The sequence below is a fragment of the Sorghum bicolor genome, chromosome 7, assembly GCF_000003195.3.
Source record: "Sorghum bicolor cultivar BTx623 chromosome 7, Sorghum_bicolor_NCBIv3, whole genome shotgun sequence".
NCBI classification, from domain to species: domain Eukaryota; kingdom Viridiplantae; phylum Streptophyta; class Magnoliopsida; order Poales; family Poaceae; genus Sorghum; species Sorghum bicolor.
Genome location: NC_012876.2, coordinates 17,918,989 through 17,928,717, shown reverse-complemented (window position 1 = coordinate 17,928,717; position 9,729 = coordinate 17,918,989). Strand labels below are relative to the sequence as shown.

At 43.1% G+C, this 9,729-nt stretch overlaps 1 long non-coding RNA gene across 1 annotated transcript; it reads right to left on the bottom strand.

Annotated features, from left to right (window-relative positions):
• Positions 9,025-9,725, bottom strand: LOC110437089. The gene is made up of 2 exons (XR_002455202.1): positions 9,655-9,725; positions 9,025-9,236 (listed from the first exon to the last, which is right to left on the bottom strand). It is a non-coding gene; the product is annotated as an uncharacterized LOC110437089 (long non-coding RNA).

Below are 9,729 nucleotides of genomic sequence, written 5' to 3'. Positions count from 1 at the left end.
TGCTTGCACGCGCTCCCGGGAGGAGCTCCGCCGAAGCCGAGCCACCCACCGTGCGTCGCGCTGTCCTCGGCCAGCCGCAGCAGCCGCGGTGCCTCGCATCGAGTTCGCGATGCCGAGCCGCACGCGATCGTGCCCTCGCTGCGCCCTTTCGTGCCCAGTAGCGCCCCCGCAGCGAGCTCGCCGGAGCCGGCAACGGCGCCGCCGCACGAGCTCCCTGCGCCGCCGAGGCCGCACGCACCGGCCGGCCACCCGACACCCCCCGTTCCACCGTGGACCGGTGGACCACGCCCCTGCCCCTCGGTCCACCGCGCGGGCCGTGGACCCGCCACTCCCGAGCCGCCGCGTGGCCAGCCTGGCCGGCCGCCCGCGCCGTTCCCTGCCCTTTTGCAGAAAACCCCCTACAGATTTTGGAAATAAACCCGCAGTCCACAACAGTTCAAAACTAATTAGGTTTAGGTCCTGTTTTTAACAGTTGGAACCCTGGCGCCGTTAGTATTTATTTCTTTAGTCCAAAATGCCTTTAAAATCCAGTTATTAATTATTTAAAATACGAAAAATAGTTCTGCTTTATCACCGTTTTGCCACTGACCTAGTTTTGGCCATAGAATCCACGTATTAATTCCGATTGAGCCCGTTCTTGTCGCGTTAGTTTCTTATCGTCGTAAACTACGCTTTAGCAGTGTTAGTTACCTCGTTTGACTATTTAGGTTTTCGCCATAAATACAAAATGGTTAATGTCTAACTAAATGCCCTTTTAATCTACAAAAGCATTTTATGTTTGTAACTTTGGTTTTTCATAAACACATTAATATTATCAATACCAACATAAATGCCTTCTCAATTGTGACCTACTTAATCTAATCGTATTTCATAAATGCTTTGTTTATCTTATGTCATAAATTCCTTGTTTGCTTTTTATAAATAGTAAAGTGACTTAAGTGATGTAGAATGGTTCGTAATTAGGTTATGACTAAAGTCCAACTCTAGCTTTTATAATTATTTATAATTTGGTCAACTCAACTTTCAGATATTTCTTTGAATAATCCATCACCTGTTTTCTTAAAACACGACCAACATATAGTCGTCTTCTCCGTTACACTTCGAGCCTCGATAGTCGTGTCCGTTTAACGATAGCTCCGTTCTTAAATTGTTCCTGCGTTGTCTCGATCGTAGCAATAAGCCGTGTCCTTTAGTGCGCTTTCGTTCAAAGCTTTTCTTCTGATTGATGCTTGTTCTTTGTCGTGATTGTTTGTTTGTCTGTTTGTGTTGCTTGTTTGCTTCAAGAAGAAGAAGCGTGGTTTGTCAACCGTGAAGACCAGGAGCTGATGACCGACAGTCGAAGCAGAAGTTCGAGATTGAAGAAAGAAGCCAAAGAATTCTGAGCAGATATACACTGGGAATTAAGGCAAGTGCAGACACCGTTTGATCATTTTGAACCTACTCATTAATGTCATTTACTTTACATGCATGTGTCCAATGAATGCAAACCCTAAGGACATGACTAGCTTTACTTACTATTCCTTGTTCACCTGGGGTTATGTATATGGGTAGTCTAGGCTATACTAGGTTTGCTTAGTTGCTCTACTCATCTTATACACATGCCTAAACCAGTAATACTCTCTACTTAACTTGATGCTTAAATTGTGCTGAACCTTTGGTCACTGCGGTGATGGCGATGTTGGATGCTTACGAGCATCATGATGATGGTGGTGACAGGGGGAGCGGGTACTGTTGGTGGTCCGGTTTGCCGGGCGTATCCGTCTCTGCTCTCCGTAAGGACTTAGTCAGGGAGCGGCCCCCTGGGACTTACAGTGCAGCTCCAAGCTATATGGCTCTGGCTTGACTAATTAGCAGGACCTCCACTAGTAGGGTGTTACTTTCCGGGTAGACGTGAGGAAGTAACTTGGGTAATGAATATTAAGTTGTCGGTTGCTCGGTACGCCATGGCTATGGGTATCGACTGTCGAGCGCCCCGGCGAAAACTTGCGAGTGGCATCCTATTAGTTGGACCCTATGAAAGGTCTCGTAGTGAGACCCTGCCTGCTCACCTTGGCAGTGTTTTGGGGAGTCATGACCCCGGGCAAATGGGAATCATGACTTGGAGTGAAAGTGCACACCTCTGCAGAGTGTAAAACTGATATATCAGCCGTGCTCACGGTCACGAGCGGCCCAGACCCTCACTTGATGAGCAAATTGGATTCATTGGTTACTTGGAGATGGAACTTGGCGAGGTTGCTACCTCGTGTTTTGGCGGAATGGCTATTCCGTGTTGGCAGGATTGCTATCCTGTGTTAATAATTGGGGTTAATCCCTGGAATACTATAATTATTAGGATAGTCATTTAAAAGATGCTAATTACTACTTACACTAATAAGGGTTGGGTTTATGCTACTCATAATTAGTAGTAGGTTGTTCTAATAATAGTCATAATTAAAAGTGATCAACTAAAATGCTACCGCAGTCAAACCAAGTCAGCTTTACCTTGTTTTAAGCCTTGCATGTCATTACTTTCCGTCTGTGCTTGTTGAGTTCGACATGAACTCACCCTTGCTATTTCCCCTCCACACCCCCAGTGTGTAGTAAAGTGCTGCTCAGAAGAAGGATAAAGATGTCATGGAGTTTTCTAGAAGCTTATGAGAAGTGCTTGGCTTACGGAGCCCCCAGTCAACCGTCCCTGAGAAGAATGGAGCCTAAGAAGTTCTAGCTACTGTTTCCGCGTACTCTGATGTTTGTAAGTGTTAATATAAATATGTTTTCCACTATATATAACATTGTTTCTGATATTTCTATTCTTTAGTTATATCTGGACTTCCTGGGCACACATATGACGACTCTGGTTTATTTTTAAAACCAGGGTGTGACACGTTCTAACCTTGGTAAGGATGATCTACTGTTCTATTGGGGAAGCTTACGGAATCTAGACACCACAAAGGATGTTCGACCCGCACCTATAAACCCTACCCGTCCTGCTAACAAGATATGGGATACAAAGGTAACTCGGAAATGTCACGTTCCTCGCTACTACCACGGTCCAGCTAGTCAGGGGATATCTATGAGTACCCTAGCCTAAACACCACGTTTACGCTAGCAATGATTACTCTAATACTCAACTGGAAGAGGATTAAAGTAAACTCATAAACCAAAGAACAATAAAACAAGAACTTACTAGAATTAGAAGTCGAATTACTGAAGAATCTTAGAAGCAAGCCTCGGGTTAGGAGACTTGATCCCGCAGGTACAACTCGGAGTAGACACCGATAGGCCGGCCTTCCTCCGATCTACACCTCCACTCTATCTCTCTCAATCTAGTAGAAACTAGAAGATCTATTTCTACTTTACATTGGATGCTAAGCCTAAAAAGAAATATTATTTAGAGAAGAGGTTTTCCTTCGAGGGCACCCCTCAACTCTATGATAACTTCTTGTCTTCTCCAGGGGCCAGGGGGTCTCCTTATATAGTCCTCCTCCTCTATGCGTTTTTGGGTCGGTAGGCGATGTGGTACTACGTTATCCTTGATCCTTTAGGTCGGTGGAACATCGTGTGCGAAGAGAGTCCCGAACGGAGTCCAGGACAGGGCGGGCGCCCAAGGAAAGAGGGCGGGCGCCCTGGGCCTGGCCCCTTTCGGCCTCTGCTTTCTTCCCGTGGCTTCTGGAGTCTTCTAGATGGTAGAAAATTACGCGGTGCGTTGATATCTCTATGTAATCCCGACATGTGGGCCTTTCTTTCGTATTTCCTGATAACCCCCTGTAGAAATAGACAAACACCAAAACTCGTGGAATTCTGTCAGATAAAACCCTAAGTCTAGGTGTTGGTTGCATTTGGATCCTTTTCTTTATTTATTTGATGATTATATTTGGTACTTAAGGACCGTCAACAGAGTCCAGGTGGACGTGGAAGCTGTTGGCGATGTTTCTTTAGAACTTGCTAATAGTTTTATTCTTTTGCTTAGAGATGTTCTTTATGTTCCGTCTTTACAGAGAAACTTAATAAGTGTGTCTTGTTTAGACAATGATGGTTATGGCTGCCATTTTGGTAATGGCAAGTGTGAGATTTTCTGTAATAATGACAGTGTTGGTATTGCTTTTTTAAAGCAAGATCTTTATTTGTTATCACTTCGTGAATGTGTTAATTCCGTATGTGATGTGATTGATAATGTATCCTCGTCTACGGTTTCCAATAGAAAAAGGAAGAGAACTCAAGATGCCTCATTGAAATTATGGCACTGTCGTTTAGGCCATATTTCGAGGGGGAGAATAGAAAGACTAGTGAAGAATGACATTCTTCCTCCATTAGAGTTCTCGGATTTAGACCAATGTAGAGAATGCATTAAAGGAAAGTACATAAAGAAAATTAAAAAGGATGCTAAAAGAAGCACAGGAATACTACATATAATTCATACAGACATTTGTGGTCCCTTTCCTGTGAAAAGCGTGGATGGCTATGATTCATTTATAACATTCACAGATGATTACTCCCGCTATGGCTACATTTATCCAATTAAAGAAAGAACAAAAGCATTGGATAAATTTAAAATATTTAAGGCTGAAGTTGAAAATCAGCACAATTTAAAGATAAAGATAGTCCGATCCGACCGCGGGGGGGGGGGGGGAGTACTACAGTCGGCACACCCCATATGGCCAAATTCCTGGACCTTTTGCAAGGTTTTTGCAGGAAAATGGTATAGTAGCCCATTATTCCACACCGGGCGAACCTCAACAGAATGGAGTAGCTGAAAGACGCAACCATACCCTAATGGATATGGTGCGTAGCATGATGAGTTATTCCATATTACCATTGAGTTTATGGATGGAGGCTTTAAAAACCGCCATTTATATTCTCAATAGAGTACCAAGTAAGTCGGTGCCCAAAACACCGTATGAGATGTGGACAGGAAGAGTGCCCTCACTAAATCACTTGCGTGTCTGGGGGAGTCCTGCTGAGGCTAAAGTATTTAACCCAAATATTGGGAAACTATATCCCAAAATAGTGAGTTGCCATTTTATTGGCTATATTGAAAGGTCAAAAGACTATCGTTTCTACTGCCCAGATAGATACACAAAGTTTGTAGAAACGAGGCATGCAGTTTTCTTAGAGAATGAAATGATCAGGGGGAGCATGGTAGCTCGACAAATTGATCTTGAAGAGAAGCGGGTATGTGTGCCCACTCCGATGATTCAGGATCCATTTTTTGAATGACCTGTTCTTGTTGCACCAACAGTGCCTACCACTGTAGTGCCAACACCTGTTGTTAGTTCCCCTGTGGCAACAATGGATGAACATGAGGAACCTGTCCTTCAGGATCCCGTGCAACCACCACCTGTTGCCTAGGAGGAAGAACAACAGCCCCAAGAGGCACCCACAAATGAGACTCTTAGGAGATCTCAAAGAGTTAGAAGATCAGCCATTCCGGATGATTATGAGGTGTATAACATAGAAGAAGCTCAAATAGAGGGTGATCCCACCTCATTTGAAGAAGCCATGAGAAGCGATCATTCATCGAAGTGGCTTAAAGCCATGGAAGATGAAATGGAATCAATGAGGACCAACGAAGTTTGGGACTTAGAACCTATTCCTAAAGGAGCCAAAACAGTAGGCTGTAAATGGGTCTACAAGACTAAATGTGACTCCCAAGGGAATATTGAAAGGTATAAAGCGCGACTTGTGGCAAAAGGTTTCACACAAAGGGAGGGAATTGATTACAATGAGACATTTTCTCCAGTCTCATGTAAAGATTCCTTCAGAATCATAATGGCTTTAGTAGCACATTATGATTTAGAGTTGCATCAGATGGATGTAAAGACGGCGTTCCTAAATGGGGATTTGGAGGAAAATGTTTACATGGCACAACCGAAAGGTTTTGTCATGGAAGGCAAAGAACAGATGGGATGTCGCTTAAAGAAATCGATCTATGGGTTGAAGCAAGCTTCAAGACAGTGGTACTTGAAGTTTGACAAAACCATAAAGCATTTTGGGTTTAAAGAAAACATTGAGGACAACTGTGTATATTCAAAGTTTAAGAATGGAAAGTTTATCTTCCTAATCTTGTACGTGGATGATATCTTACTTGCTAGTAGTGATATCAGTCTACTACTAGAGACAAAAAAGTTTTTGTCCTCAAAGTTTGATATGAAAGATCTTGGTGAAACTTCTTTTGTTCTGGGCATAGAAATTCACCGAGATAGAGAAAAGGGGTACTAGGACTGTCACAAAAGACATATATAGAAAAGATTCTAAAGAAATATAATATGCACAAATGTAGTGCATCACCTGCACCCATTGTCAAGGGCGACAGATATGGGGATTTTCAATGCCCCAGGAACCAATTCGAGCTCGATCAAATGAAAGTGGTTCCATATGCTTCTGCTGTCGGAAGCTTACAGTATGCTCAAGTCTGTACGCGCCCTGACTTAGCGTTTGTTACTGGGTTACTTGGCAGATTTCAAAGCAATCCAGGACAGAAACAATGTAAATTGGTAAAGAAAGTCTTGCGTTATTTGCAAGGAACAAAAGGCATCATGCTGACGTATAGAAGATCATAATCCTTGCACATAGAATGGTACTCGGATTCTGATTATGCAGGAGATGATAGAAAATCCACGTCTGGATATGTCTTCACTCTCGCAAGGGGAGCTATTTCATGGAAAAGCTCAAAACAAACCGTCACTACGTCGTCCACAATGTATGCCGAGTTTGTAGCATGTTATGAGGCAACGGGGCAGGTGAACTGGTTAAAGAAGTTCCTACCCGGTTTAAAGGTGGTCGACAGCATAGATAAACCACTAAAGTTATACTGCGATAATAATCCAGCAGTACAGTATGCTCACAACAATAGGTCAAGTGGTGTTGCCAAACACATTGACATAAAGTATTATATTGTGAAGGATAAAGTTCGGGATCAAATCATAAGTCTTGAGCACCTATGGACTGAAAAGATGCTCGCGGATCCGCTTACAAAAGGCTTACCACCCAATGTGTTTAGAGAACACGTAGCCGGCATGGGTATAAGGGAAAGCCTATGATTCCTGAACTATAAATGGCCCAAAGTTAAAGTTACTGTTTCAGATCAGAGACCTGCATTGTAGTTGCCAAATCTATCGGCGATAGACCGTGACGAAGAAGCATGCTCTATGCACTCATCTGTGATGGAACAAGTAAAAAGTAAAGTGTTTAAAGTTAAAGTTTAAAGGTTAAAGAAAGGTTGAGATCAAGGGGGAGAATGTTGGAATGATCTCCCACCGATTAGGCCCAAAGGCCTAATCGGGCCTTGACCTGCGCCCTGATCGGGGGCGCCCAGTCCATCTATGGCTGGAGGGCCCCTGTCACACTGCGCTATAAATAAAGGTGGGGGCCGCCGGCTCTCAGGACGAGGTTCACCGTGAGTCGCCACACCCCACCGAAACCCTAATCCCGATCTGAGTAGGGGCGCAGCCAGTGACGGGAAGCCCTCCGCGCCGCCACTGCACTGCACCACCGTTTCTTCTCCGTCGGTCACCACTGCACCACCGAGTCTACATCGACCGTCGCTGCCTAGCGCAGATCCACTAATCAAGAGATGGCTGCCTCCGGATCCGGATCTTCCACCGCGCCTGCTCCTACATCATCCGATGGTATGAACCCAGTGCCCTTCCTTTTTATAGATCTACTACTGCGTCACTTGTTTATCCCCAAAGAGAAAGTTTTTCCCCACTTAGGACGATCCTAGTTCCGACAACCTCGGCTAGCTTGGCATGTAGATCGCCTGGTCATACTGCAGCCGTAGAACGCCATTGCCCACCGGAGAGGAGGACGCGCACAAGCCAATCTAGAGAGCGCGGCGCTGGAGATGATGAGAGAAGCCAGGGAGGGGCCTTCCAAGCCTGCGTCGCCTTCCCGGGGCGCGGGGGAGCAGGGCCGCCGCCTGACGCATCGCGGAGGGGCCAGTGCCACCGCCGGTCGCGTCGCGGGGAACTAGGGCTGCTTCTGGTCACGTTGGGGGTTGGCAGGTCCGTGGCCGGTCGCTGCTAGCCGGGCTGCCGCCGGCGGAAGGGGCGCCACACTAGGAGTGGATGTGGCTAGATATACGATGACAGTGAATATGATAGAGGCAAAAACCATGTTCGATGTTTTTTAGACGGTAGAAAGGATAGATACATATATATATATATATATATATATATATATATATATATATATATATAGGACATATTTATTTTACACGCGCGTGTAGTTACTCTCATCTATATATCTCTAGATTTAAGGTGTATATGACCGAACGAAATGTATATAGACAAAGTATATGATCATACTAGACCATCTAGAGTGATATGTATGTTAAGTATGCATGCATACATAGAGTATATGGTTATACTTATTATATATAATATATTAGTGGCATTTTAGTAATATATTTAAAATATATTTTTTTTGGAAAACTTTTCGTGTGGTAAGATCTATAGTATCTTAATATGAGTATATAAACATACTTAAACCGATAAACAAGTATGAATACATATAAAATGTAGTTTATTGAAGATGAGAGTAACTAAACGTACGTGTAGAAAGGAATTTCCATATATATATATATATATATATATATATATATATATATATAATGAGTTTTGAGTTTTTTTACACGGACGTGTATCTACTCTGATGTGAGATTTTACGTACGCTCGTTCTAGTCCCGGCGGCGCGGTGCGAAACTCGTAACGGAGACGTCGGTATGAAACAGAGACCTCAGGGGTGCGCGCCGTCAACTTTCCTAACGGGCTTGGATAGGATTAGAGAGTCCATTGTGGCGTGAACTTCGGCTATGGTTGCGTTATAAGAACTGAAGTATGTCAATTGTTGCTCTGCATCGTCCACGTGCCACTTGTGCATATGCCTATAAACTAATGTAACGTACTATCAAATATTCTTATATTATTCCATCTTTATTTTTAACTAGGTAGTGGACCCGTGCGTTGCTACGGAATAGTTAACAATTTATACTAAAAATACACGGATCGCACGATAAGACAACAATATTGTAAAATTAAATACTAATATTAAAGTGATATTTAATCAAAAAATAAAGTTCATAAAATTAACACAGTCACATAGAATGCGGTGTTGCAGGCTTACAAACTTTATTGTATAGATATTTTCGTGATGCGGTTAAGATAATATTTTACATCGACAGGAAGAAATCTCTAATAATCATTTTTTTCGTGCGTCAATAAATCCATGAATTAGTGTTGCTGCATCTCCATACCAACCTGTGCACAGGTTCAAAGATAAATGTAAATATTAGTGCCTATCACATGAGTAATATTGTTTGTCTTGAAAAATCTCCCATAAAACCTTAAAACAAAAGTATATCATATTTATCGTATAAATATATGTGGCTTTAGATCTATTTTGCGTGACATATATTATAGAATAAGGTATTCAATCAACGGAAGGTAAGAACTGCTTGAAGAAGGTCGAAGATTTTGCATTGGTAGCATATATGCTAGCTGCGGCGGCGCACAATAAGAAAACTAATATTTTAGACCCAAATCTGAAGACATACCATACCAATAATGTTTTAGACTTAGAAAATTAGTGGATAGATTATATAATTATTTGTAATCCTTAGCTGCAGAACACTAAGTGTGTTGATAAAGGGTATTTTGAGTTGTATTGAATCAACACCAGGAGTTTCACCACAGATGTTCTCCAGATTCTCGACCGCAGCATACTCTCCTTGTGACAGCTGAAAATCTCTGC